The sequence below is a fragment of the Eurosta solidaginis genome, chromosome 3, assembly GCF_040869045.1.
Source record: "Eurosta solidaginis isolate ZX-2024a chromosome 3, ASM4086904v1, whole genome shotgun sequence".
Classification (NCBI taxonomy): Eukaryota; Metazoa; Arthropoda; class Insecta; order Diptera; family Tephritidae; genus Eurosta; species Eurosta solidaginis.
Window position 1 is genome coordinate 32,887,952 of NC_090321.1, and position 13,398 is coordinate 32,901,349.

Sequence of the window (13,398 nt, forward strand, 5' to 3'; positions counted from 1 at the left end):
ATTTCATTTGAGTGTCAGTGTCACCATTTAACTTTATTCTATGTCAATGCGCAATACTTACTTGCAATACACGCACATAGCGACACATATTAATGTATTACTTATGTATGTGTGTTTACACGCCAATATTCGCAATGAACTACATATTTATCTCAATTGTTTTAAGTACATATTATATATTTTTTAAAGGTCGCACTCAAATGCTTACATGTTAAATACTCGTTTATGTATATGTGAATGTGTTACAGGGGTGCGTGTACTTGGATATCAGCTGCTATCATTAATACTCATACGCCGTGTCTCCAACAATGGTTATTACAACTTTAACCGTAAAACGCATAACCAAAAAATACCACGCAAACGCATAACGGGGGTACCCGTGTGTCCACTTACAAGTTTTTACCGTTACAAATGCACAGTAACAAAATTCATTAGTAACAAGTAAGGAAAGCTAAATTCGGGTGTAACCGAACATTACATACTCAGCTGAGAGCTTTTGAGACAAAATAAGGGAAAATCACCATTTAGCAAAATTAACCTAGGGTAACCCTGGAATGTGTTTGTATGACATGTGTATCAAATGAAAGGTGTTAATGATTATTTAAAACATAGTGAGCCTTAGTTCTATATGTGGACGCCTTTTTCGAGATATCGCAATAAGGGTGGACCAGGGGTGACTCTTGTTGTTGTTGTTGTAGCGATAAGGTTGTTCCCCGAAGGCTTTGGGGAGTGTTATCGATGTGATAGTCCTTTGCCGGAAACAGAACCGGTACGCTCCGGTGCCACAGCACTCTTAAGGTGTTAGCCCGACCATCTCGGGAACGATTTATGTGGCCACATTAAACCTTCAGGCCATCCCCTCCCTCCCCACCCCCAAGTTCCATGAGGAGCTTGGGGTCGCCAGAGCCTCGTCTGTTAGTGAAACAGGATTCGCCGCGGATAGGTGAGGTTGAAAATTGGTTTTGGAGAAGCTATATATTTCGCTGGCAACCTGAAGGGTTGCGCTACACACCCCTTGAATCTGGAATTTTAGTCGCTTCTTACGACAGGCATACCTACCGCGGGTATATTCTTACCCCCTTACCCGCCAGAGATGACTCTAGAATGTGTTTGTACGTTATGGGTATCAAATTAAAAGTATTAATGAGGGTTTTAAAAGGGAGTGGCCCTTAGTTGTATATGTGAAGGTGTTTTCGAGATATCGACCAAAGTGTGGACCAGGGTGACCGAGAACATCTTCTGTCGGGTACCGCTAATTTATTTGTATATGTCATACCACGAACAGTATGCCTGCAAAGATTCCAAGGGCTTTTGATTTCGCCCTGCAGAACTTTTTCATTTTCTTCTACTTAATATGGTAGGTGTCACACCCATTTTACAAAGTTTTTTCTAAAGTTATATTTTGCGTCAAAAAACCAATCCAATTAACATGTTTCGTCTCTTTTTTCATATTTGGTACAGAATTATGGCATTTTTTTAATTTTTCGTAATATTCGATATCGGAAAAGTGGGCGTGGTCATAGTCGGATTTCGGACATATTTTATACAAAGATAAAGTGACTTCAGATAAGTACGTGAACTAAGTTTAGTTAAGATATATCGTTTTTTGCGCAAGTTATCGTGTTAACGGCCGAGCGGAAGGACAGACGGTCGACTGTGAATAAAAACTGGGCGTGGCTTCAACCGATTTTCACAGAAAACAGTTATCGCCCTAGAATCTATGTCCCTACCAAATTTCACAAGGATTGGTAAATTTTTGTTCGAAATATGGCATTAAAAGTATTCTAGACGAATTAAATAAAAAAAAGGGCGGAGTTACGCCCATTTTGAAATTTTCTTTTATCGTTGTATTTTGTTGCATCATATTATTACTGGAGTCGAATATTGACATAATTTACTTTTATACTGTAAAGATATTAAATTTTTTGTTAAAATTTGACAAATTTGAAAATTTTTTTAAAGTGGGCGTGTTCGTCATCCGATTTCGCTAATTTTTATTTAGCACACATACAGTAATAGGAGTAGCGTGCCTACTAAAATCATGATATCTTCAACGACTGCCAAATTACAGCTTGCAAAACTTTTAAATTACCTTCTTTTAAAAGTGGGCGATGCCACGCCCATTATCCAGAATTTTTCTAATTTGCTATTTTGCGTCATACGGTCAACGCACCTACTAAGTTTCAATGCTTTATCTGTCTTTGGTAATGAATTATCGCACTTTTTTGGTTTTTCGAAATTTTCGATATCGAATAAGTGGGCGTGGTTGTAGTCCGATTTCGTTCATTTGAAATAGAAATCTGAGATGAGTGCCCAGGAACATACATACCAAATTTTATCAAAATACCTCAAAAGGTACTCAAGTTATCGTGTTTACAGACGGACGGACGAACGAACGGACGGACATGGCTAAATGAATTTCTTTTTTCACCCAAATCATTTTGATATATAGAAGTCTATATCTATCTCGATTAGTTTATGCCGGTACGGATTACCGTTATGCGAACAAAGTTAATATACTCTGTGAGCTCTGCTCAGCTGAGTATAAACATTGTTACAGATTGTGTGCTGATCAATGAGTTACTTGCTTACTGCGACAAGCTCGAGAAAACCGGTAACTGGATCCTGCTACCTATGTTGTACTGAAACCCCCAACCGAAGAAGAAAAACGCGAAAAGCATGCAGCATCTCCAAAAAACCAATGTGCCTGGTACATTCGGTGACAAATTGTATGTGCACCGTTTGCGCGCAGAAACATTAGTATACGTCTACAAAATACAATATTTTTTGTTTATAGATTCATGTTTTCTAATTTTTTTTTACAATCCGCAAAAAAATTTCCTATTAAAACAAATAAACTGTTAAATATTTGAAGGGTACACAGGTACCAGGTTATGCGTTCGTGTAGGTGTCGACTTTGAGAACGCATATCTGGGGAACCCCTCAACTGAAACCTCCAAGCATTGACTTAGACGATACAGAAATACTGTAGTTTCCTAGATTACAAGGTTCAACACTCTAGTCATAGTGGTTCTCTCACTAAAGTAGTTTAAATTCGCAACTGGACACACGGGTACCCGATTATGCGTTCTAGGGTTAAGATAGCATATCACTAATGGATTATTATTGAAGAGTAAATTTAAACAAAGCGAAACTGAAAAAAATAGAACGAAGTGGCAGGGTAATAACGCTGCTTCTAGGAAAGTAAAAGAAAAGAGAGGAAAGGAAATTAAATTAAAGGAATGGAAAGGCAAGGAACAGATGGGAAAGGAATGGTAAAAAGAAAAGGAGGGGAAAGGAATAGAATGGAAATATTAGAGATTAAAACCAGTCCGAAACCGGACGGCGTATTATCAATTTGTTAGCGTCTTACCAGGTGTTAAAGGTATTTTAGTGATGAGTTATATATTTCCGGTGGGATCTGGGAGCGTTATCCGTATGTTATCGGCACGTTATCGGTTTATCGTCAGTGTGGCATAGACGAGGTATAGACGAGTTATCGATTTGACGAAAACTATGCTCTACAAATCACTTATCGTACCAGTCCTGCTATTTGGTGCAGAAGCAAGGACGATAATAGCCTCAGATGAAGCGGTTCTGGGAATGCTCGAATGAAAAGTTTTTCGAAGGATTTAAGGACCTCTACGCATTAGGGATGGCGAATACCGAAGAAGAGTTAATGTTGAGCTGTACGAGATTTACGCAGACATGAGCATAGTCCAGCGAGTAAAATTGCAGCGGCTACGCTAGCTAGGTTATATTATGCGAATGAAAGATGGCGCTCCGGCAAGGAAAGTATTTTTATCGGAAGCCACCTATGAAAGCAGAGGAACAGGACGAGCTACCATCTGCTGGAAGGATCAAGTGGAAAATGATTTAAATTCCCTTAGTGTTACAAATTGGCGCCTTTTGGCAGGGCGAAGAAGCGATTGGCGCGCGTTGAACGATCATAACTGTTTAAACGTTTAAATACTAATTAAGTAAGTAAATTATATAGCGGAATGGCGTAGTTTTCTTTGAGGTAAGACTAGGGCCGAATGAACAAAACAAGTTAACGACCTATACCGAAAGAAAAAAATACTCACTCTTTTTTTTAGAATATTCCGTGAAGGGCCCTACAATAATAAAATATGCGCATTATAACGAAATTTAGTAAGAATATTGAAGGTTGTTTTATATGGATATCAGCTCAGACAAACAGCCAGTTCAACCTAATCTAAACACTATGTATAAATTCAGTCTATGTCAGTTTATTCACTTGCCAGTTCATCTAAGACAAAAGGCTGTTGTTGTTGTTGTTGTTGTTGTAGCGATAAGATTGCTCCATGAAGGCTTTGGGGAGTGTTATCGATGTGATGGTCCTTTGTCGGATACAGATCCGATACGCTCTGGTAACACAGCACCATTAAGTTGCTATCCCGACCATCTCGGGAACGATTTATGTTGCTACATTAAACTTTCAGGCCATTCCTCCCTTCCCACCGCCAAGTTCCATGAGGAGCTTGGGGTCGCCAGAGCCTCGCCTGTTAGTGAAACAGGATTCGCCGCGGGTAGGTGAGGTTGACAATTGGGTATGGACAAGCTATATATTGCGCTGGCAAGCTGAAGGTTTGCGCTACACAGCCCCTTGAATTTAGTATTTTAGTCGCCTCCTACGACAGGCATACCCACCGCGGATAAATTCTGACCCCCCAACCCGCTGGGGGAAAAGACAAAGAGCTAAATGTAATTGTTGGAATAAATAGCCTTAGGGCTACTTACAGAGCTTCAAGTTCTTAAGAGCTGTCATATAATTTTGACAAATTTAAAAATTAATTCTCGTTTAAACAATTTTAATGCCTTTCCTGAAAATAGGATGGTATATTAAGAATTGTAAGCAATCTCAAAATTGTAAGTCCTTAAAGGAAAATAGATAGACCCACCAATGAATATACCGAAATGAACAGGATGAAGAGCTGAGTTGATTTAGCCATGCCCGTATAACAGTTTGTATGAAAACTAGTCTAGCAATTTTTGAGATATCTTGATAAAATTTGGTGAGCGAGTATACTTAGGTGTTCGATTAGACATTTGTCGGAACCGGCTGGATCGGACTACTATAGCATATATCTCCTATACAACCAATTTTTCAGAAAAATATGATTTTTGTCATATCTTCCTCAATTTAAAAGATTTAAGCTTCAAACTTCAGCATATGCTTTCGAAAAAATGGATGAGATCGGTCGTATATATAGCATATATCCCCCACAACACATTGTTCAGATAAGAAGATTTTCGTAATTACTGCGCCATTTTAACAGCTAGAAGCTTCAAATTTCACCAAATGCTTACGTATATAGCATATTTTGATATCTGAAAAAATCATAGAGATCGGTGTTATATACCCCATATAAACTGTCATAAACTGCCCCCTTTTTAAGGCTAGAAGCTTCAAATTTCATCGAAGGCTTACGTTTACGTCATACATATATTATGGAGATAAGTGATTCATGGTAAAAGTATTTCATACAGACCACAAAAAACATTAAACTTGGCATCCTCACACAAAGTACCTACCTATTTTATTACTTCCTTTATATTACGTCGCTTGAATGTTTGTCCAATTTTCATACAAATCTTGCAAACGATTTTTAAGTAACTTCTCATTGAGCTACAAATGTGAAACTTTACATATAGGTTACAACGCCGTGACAATGCAAAAGAGGAAAAAATCCGTTAGGTGGCGCACGGATCGAAATAATTAGATAAGAAATTGAAAATTTTCAAACCAGCTTTTAAGTAACTTTTCAATGAGCTAGAGACTTGAAATTTCAAACTTAATTCAGAGGTCGACAACAGCCGATGACACGATACAAAAAGATGCGCTAGGGGGCGCACGTTATGAAATATTTAGAAAAATCGTACGAAACGGAGGGAATTTTGGAATTGATTTTTATGTAAGTTCTCATTTAGACTCAAGCGTAAAACTTAACAGATAGGTTAAGACACCGAGAAAATGTAAGAAAAGGAGAAAATAAAAATAAAATAAAACAAGTAAGGAAGGCTAAGTTCGGGTGTAACCGAACTTTACATACTCAGTTGAGAGCTGTGGAGACAAAGTAAGGGAAAATCACCATGTTGTAAAAAGAACCTAGGGTAACCCTGGAATGTGTTTGTATGACATGTGTATCAAATGGAAGGTATTAAAGAGTATTTTAAGAGGAAGTGGGCCATAGTTCTATAGATGGACACCATTTAGGGATATCGCCATAAAGGTGGACCAGGCCTGACTCTAGAATTTGTTTTGTACGATATGAGTATCAAATGAAAGGTGTTAATGAGTATTTTAAGAGGGGTTGGCCTTAGTTCTATATGTGGACGCCTTTTCGAGATATCGCCATAAAGGTGGACCAGGGGTGACTCTAGAATTTGTTTGTAGTATATGGGTATCAAATGAAAGGTGTTAATGAGTATTTTAAAAGGGAGTGGGCCTTAGTTCTATAGGTGGACGCCTTTCCGGTATATCGTTATAAAAGTGGACAAGGTTTGACTCTAGAATGCGTTTGTACAATATGGGTATCAAATGAAAGGTGTTAATGAGTATTTTAAAAGGGCGGGGGCCTTAGTTCTATAGGTGGACGCCTTTTCGAGATATCGCCATAAAGGTGGACCAGGGGTGACTTTAGAATTTGTTTGTACAATATGGGTATCAAATGAAAGGTGTTAATGAGTATTTTAAAAGGGCGGGGGCCTTAGTTCTATAGGCGGACGCCTTTTCGAGATATCGCCATAAAGGTGGGCCAGGGGTGACTCTAGAATTTTTTTGTACGATATGGGTATCAAATTAAAGGTGTTAATGAGGGTTTTAAGAGGTATTGGCTCTTAGTTGTATATGTGAAGGCGTTTTCGAGATATCGACCAACACGTGGACCAGGATGATCCAGAACATCATCTGCCGGGTACCGCTTATTTATTTATATATGTCAAACCACGAATAGTATTCCTGCCAAGATTTCAAAGGTTTTTTATTTCGCCCTGCAGAACTGTTTCATTTTCTTCTACTTAATATGGTAGGTGTCACACCTATTTTACAAAGTTTTTTCTAAAGTTATATTTTGCGTCAATAAACCAATCCAAATACCATGTTTCATCCCTTTTTTCGTATTTGGTATAGAATTATGGCATTTTTTTTATTTTTCGTAATCTTCGATATCGAAAAAATGGGCGTGGTCATAGTCGGATTTCGGCAATTTTGTGTACCAATACAAAGTGAGTTCAGATAAGTACGTGAACTGAGTTTAGTAAAGATTTATCGATTTTTGCTGAAGTTATCATGTTAACGGCCGAGCGGAAGGACAGACGGTCGACTGTGTATAAAAACTGTGCGTGGCTTAAACTGGTTTCGCCCTTTTTCACAGAAATAAGTTATCGTCCTAAAATCTAAGCCCCTACTATTAAAAGTATCCTATACAAATTAAATGAAAAAGGGCGGAGCCACGCCCATTTTGAAATTTTCTTTTATTTTTGTATTTTGTTGCACCATATCATTACTGGAGTTGAATGTTGACATAATTTACTTATATACTGTAAAGATATTAAATTTTTTGTTAAAATTTTACTTTAAAAAAAAAATTTTTTTAAAAGTGGGCGTGGTCCTTCTCCGATTTTGCTAATTTTTATTAGGCGTACATATAGTAATAGTAGTAACGTTTCTGCCAAACATCATCATGATATCTTCAACGACTGTCAAGTTACAGCTTGCAAAAATTTTAAACTACCTTCTTTTAAAAGTGGGCGTTGCCACGCCCATTGTCCAAAATTTTACTAATTTTCAATTCTGCGTCATAAGGTCAACCCACCTACCAAGTTTTATCGCTTTATCCGTCTTTAGTAATGAATTCTCGCACTTTTTCGGTTTTTCAAAATTTTCGATATCGAAAAAGTGGGCGTGGATATGGTCCGATATCGTTCATTTTAAATAGCGATCTGAGATGAGTGCTCAGAAATCTACATACCAAATTTCATCAAGATACCTCAAAATTTACTCAAGTTATCGTGTTAACGGACGGACGGACGGACGGACGGACATGGCTCAATCCATTTTTTTTTTTTCGATCCTGATGATTTTGATATATGGAAGTCTATATCTATCTCGATTCCTTTATACCTGTACAACCAACGGTTATCCAATCAAAGTTAATATACTCTGTGAACTCTGCTCAACTGAGTATACCAATTTTAAAGAGTATACAACATTTAAACCATTATATAAATGGACAAAAGCCAGCGAAAAATGTCTCCTTATATAAAGACATATTCTTGCTAAACTTTTATTTTTAGAATTTGACATAGAAATTGCAAAATATTTATGAGAAGTAAAAATATAAAAGTGGAGCGCAATTGATTGACTAATAACATCTCCTTTCCTACCAACTTTCCAATCCAAGTAATGTGCACTCCACTTTTTTTATTTTTACTTCTCATAAATATTTTTGCAACTTCTATGTCAAAATTTAAAATAAAATTTTAGCAAGAATATGTCTTTATGTATGTAAGGAGACAGTTTTCGCTGACTTTAGTCCATGTATATAAAGGAAGTATTTTAAATTTGTTTATTTTATTTTTATTTATTATTTTTTATTTGATATTTATCTTAAAAATCGCTTAGGTGTGTACATCTGTTCACTATATATTTTATGTTTTATACAGCCGATTATTTGGATATTACGAATGGGATAAAATTATTCTCCAGCCCTATTCATGAAAGGTATGAAGTCCTCGGCACAGCCGAATTCAGTACCATCCTTACTTCTTTAATTTCTTATTGATTAAACTCAGATACAATTATGTTTACCACCCATGTATATGGAATAACCCTAGTGATTTTTATGTAATTCTAGATAAGTACATTGAAACTTTCGCACACTATCGTTGGTTAGCCTTTCGATTTATTTTGCTTTTATTCAAGACTTGGCTTTTAAGTGTCCAGACAATATTTCGTTACAGGAACTTGTAGTTTTTTATGAATTTCTTTTTTTTTTTATTACCAAATAAAAAAATAAAAATATTGCAACATCACTTCACATTCAAATGCAATAACCAATCAACTTTCACACCAAAGATTTTCACCCGTCTTTTTTTTTTTTTGCTGCCCTTCCTTATGCTAACCGTGATTTTCATTTTACTCTTTCAACCACCTTCAAACAAACTGTCAACCCAAAGCTCACATTCAAGGTAGAATTACACATACTAAATGGTATATGTATGTATGTGTAGGTGTATGCTGTTTGTATGTATACTCACATGCCTATTTCAATTGTTTGTGAAAACACGAAGAAAATTTTTCATTTGTCTTATCAGCCAATTGCAGAAAATATGATGCTTTATGAAATAGATTATTTATTTGCTTTATTATTTATACTTTTTTCTTTAAACTGTGAAACTTTAACGTTCTGAATTTTCAAATTTCTTAAGATTTAACACTTATTTCACTCGTCTACAAAATTGCAAAATCGCGAAGGCCAACCGAACGATATGAAATTCGATTTTTCTTGTTTTACAGCCAAAGAAAATTTCGTCACTTCTCACATATTTTTCATGTAATTTTTCACATATGTATATGTTTATGCTTAAACTTTTTTCCAAAATATTCTAGTATTTATACTTGAAACTGATATTTCTCTGCAATTTTTTTGCAGTAAGTAAAGCGACAAAAAACTAAAATGTGCCCCACATAGAGCAAGGACAATTCTTTAGTATTTCCTTTAACTGCTCTTGCTATTAGTGCTGCTGCTGCTTTTGCCTTTGCGATTGCTACTGTGCTACTCAATTACTTGAAATTCTTTTACTGGTTTTTCGCTCAACTTCTTGTTGCCTTTACACTCGCTCAATTTCACGCAAAGCAAAGCTGTCACAGTGAATTTCTTAACAACAACTCAACAAACACAAATTCAACATAACTCGAACAGTTTATTCAAGCTACACCTACACACACACACATATTGTTATATCATTAACATTTATTTATCAAAATTTCTTTTACTCTGTTACTCTCTGCCTAGGCTATGCGAGCAGCATAAACCATCTACATTGTATATTTGTCCACCATGGCGTATGAGTTGCGCGCTAAAGCGCATTAAATTCAATTCTCATTTTCCGTTAAGCGAATGAGCGCGCTATTTATGCCAGTGTGGGTGTGTTGTTTGTATGAAAATAGAGCGTGCGGAAATGATATGAGTTAGTGAGAGGAAATAATTATGTTATTTTACTTGCTTGACTTTTGCGTTACTCATTCGCTTGTACTCAGTGTTCAATTCAAATTCTTTAACATAATCAGTTTCATTGAGCTGAATTGTGCTGAGCTGGTTGACAGTTACCCTTTATAATACTCAAGTGATAAGGGAGCTTGAATTTCATGTGATGACCGCGTAATAAAGTTAATTTTTTTTCAAATTACCTCAAAAGGTTTTTTTTGGTTCAAGTTGGCGTGAGTTAATGTTAACTCTTAACCTCATATGTCAAATTGATCTGTTGCGTTAGCGTCTGTAGATTTTTGACAAGACATTTAAAATGCCTAATGTGATAAGTAAGGTTATGTTTGTTGATGGTACACTCAGAACACGCGCAAAGAACAGCTCAGACAATATTGATTGTACTGATGTATAAGTTAATTCAGCCAATTCTAAATTCTCCCGATTTGAGAATATAAATGAGGTTATATCAGGTTTTGAGAGTTTGCATGGGAGTATTTTAAACCTCGGCTCTTTTCATTGTAACAGTCCTCTTTGAACGCCGCTTGGTATTTTACTAGACGCTTTCTAATTGAAAGACAGGCGTTGAAAAATGTATTAATCTGAAAAGTGAATGAAATCGAGACAAATAAACATAATCTGAATTAGAAACTGAACTTAAAGTTTTTCTTTCAAAACAAGAGCACAAAAAAAGAAGACATACTAGGTAATTCAACTCATATGGAGCTACATAAGTGCCACCTTTCTCCAGACGTATACTATTAACGGACTTAGGTAAAATTTTGAAAAAATTTAACTGTATCGCGGAAAGTGCGATCGAGGGAGGTCTGGGAGTGCCTGCCTTCGCTTGCGATTGCATCGAACTATTTTGTGATTGATATTATAAGGGTCCCGGGCCATAGTGATATCTTAGCCCGCATCGGTACAACTGTAGCGGATGAAGAAGATGACTGTAGGCGTTCCCGAGATGGTCGGGCTAGCACCTTAATTGTGCTGTGGTACCGGAGCGTACCGGATCTGTATCCGGCAAAGAACCATTACATCGATAACACTCCCCAAAGCCTTCGGGGAGCAACCTTATCGCTACAACAACAACAACAACAAGATAACTGTAGGGATTTCGGGATACTGCTGGCCACCAGTGGTTTGCTCCTGCATAGATGGGCCTCGAATCAGCTCAGCAAGCGTTGGGCGGACACCACCACTTGCAGAGAAGCAATATCTTTCTGACCGGAAGCGAATGGTAGGAGGTATGCCGAAATAATTGGGTTCACTAAGGCTCAGCTATCAAGGGTCATTGGAGTTTTGTCCAATGGCAATCTATGCGGTGCTTCTCAATTCCAATATGGAAACGCTATCCTGCTGTAGCTGTATGGAGGATAATGAGGTGAAATCATCGAATCCCTTTATGTTTGATTGCACAGCTTTTGTCAGAAGTAGGCGAAATTACTTTGGTCGCAACTCATTTAAATCTCCGGAAAATATATCCAAGGTTGAGTTCGGTCTCGTCCGAAACTATATATATAGTTACGTCCCCGTTATTTTATTGTATGTGGTATCACACGGGACCTTCATGCTGTCCAGCTATGCAGCTATCACGCAACCTAACCTCCCCTAACTGTATTGCATATTCCTGAACCATTTTAGGACTGCTTCTGCATTATTCCGAATTGGTCCCGAAAAAGTTTTGAAATGATTCAAAAAATAGTCCCGAAGTGTAGCCGAAAGATTGTTTGAACTATCCCAAAATTGTGCTGAAATAATCCCAAAACGATTTTGAAGTTGTCCCGAAATGATACTTAAATAATTTAGAAGTGATCTTGAAATTGTTCCGAATCGGTTCCGAAATAGTGGAAATGATTCCGAAGTTTTCCCGAAATGCTACCTAAAATACTCCTGAAGTGATCCTGAAGCTGTTCAGAATTGATTTCAATATAGTGATGAAATTATTCTGAAGTCATGCTGAAATTTTCACGAAACGGTGCCGAAGTAGTCTCAAAATGATCCAATAATATACGATACAGATTCATCCGCTTAAACATTTTATCGAAGTCCATCAATTCTTTACATTTTTCATCGCCGTACATTTAATTGGACTTCAATGAAGACTTTCTTTGTGATGTGAACTTAAATGGGAGCATATGATCAATTTCCCTTCCTCTGTGAGGCTATCTGAGTCATATTGTCTGCAGTCGTCCAATCGCCAAAGAAAGGGGTGAATGGAATCCTCTGTAATGATGTCCGTAATTACTCTTACTGCAGATTAATTGAAAAGAAACCTCATTATTATTCTATCCACAGAAAGTTCTCTGCTCTCATAGTGGATTTCTCTTCAAGAGGTAACCCAGTTATGGTCGTACGACGCTATCGGCATCGTTTTTATCGTTTGCGATTAAAAAGGAGTATATCCATTTCAGTGGACCAAGGAGATCAGCTTTTTACTGACAGAATCTGTCAAAAAATCCTAATAAGTTAAGCCTCATCGTGTATCCTGGTCGCAATCATTCCTTTATACAATAACACCAATCCCTCGAGCTGGCTACAGTCTAATCTGCTCTTAAAGAAAAATTTTAGGTTATAATCTCAGCCAACCTATAGTTCCTCAATACTTTCCACTCTCGACTTGGTGATATATTCGCCAAATCTCTGAACATGGCTTCGAGTCGTCTCATTCTCAAGAGCTCTGATGTGAGTCACCAACCAGGGCAGGCAGCATACCAATTACGTCATATGAATACTCCAAATAGTGAGGTAGCCCCATTTTCCTCAATAATAAACACCGCAAACATTTCAAAAGTAGTTTTTAAAGGTGTCAGTAAAGATTCTCCAGCTAATTGCAGTAAAGGCAGAATCCCCATGTATGAGTACGGAAAGGAAGCATAGGTACCGTTCACAGCGCTGCCAGAAGATGTAAGGTCCGGGGCCGCGTAAAGTTTTCCAAGTTAATTTCTTAAACTATTCACTGTAATGTGTGTAATCCATCGGTTTTTTCTTTATCGCGAAAACGTAGTCAGTCTTTTTGTCGAGATGTTAACGATTACGGCATACAAACTGAAAGTTATTGGGTATTTATCAAAGTTCATATATATTTGATCAGAAATGTATCGATTTTTAATAATTTACTGCGAAAAGTAATGATTTACTATCAAAAAGTTAATGACTCGTTACC

The 13,398-nt window shown here is 37.0% G+C and overlaps 1 protein-coding gene across 4 annotated transcripts in view; it reads right to left on the bottom strand.

Annotated features, from left to right (window-relative positions):
* Positions 1-9,880, bottom strand: part of jef (major facilitator superfamily domain-containing protein 6 jef) — a 33,726-nt gene extending 23,846 nt beyond the window's left edge. For 3 of the 4 annotated variants that reach the window (XM_067771346.1, XM_067771348.1, XM_067771344.1), the window contains exon 1: positions 9,283-9,880. The gene's annotated coding sequence lies outside the window, so the exon portion shown is untranslated. Of the gene's footprint in view, positions 1-8,887 lie in introns of all 4 variants that reach the window. The other variant, XM_067771347.1, reaches the window with a different exon arrangement.
* Between the last annotated feature and the right edge of the window lie 3,518 nt (positions 9,881-13,398).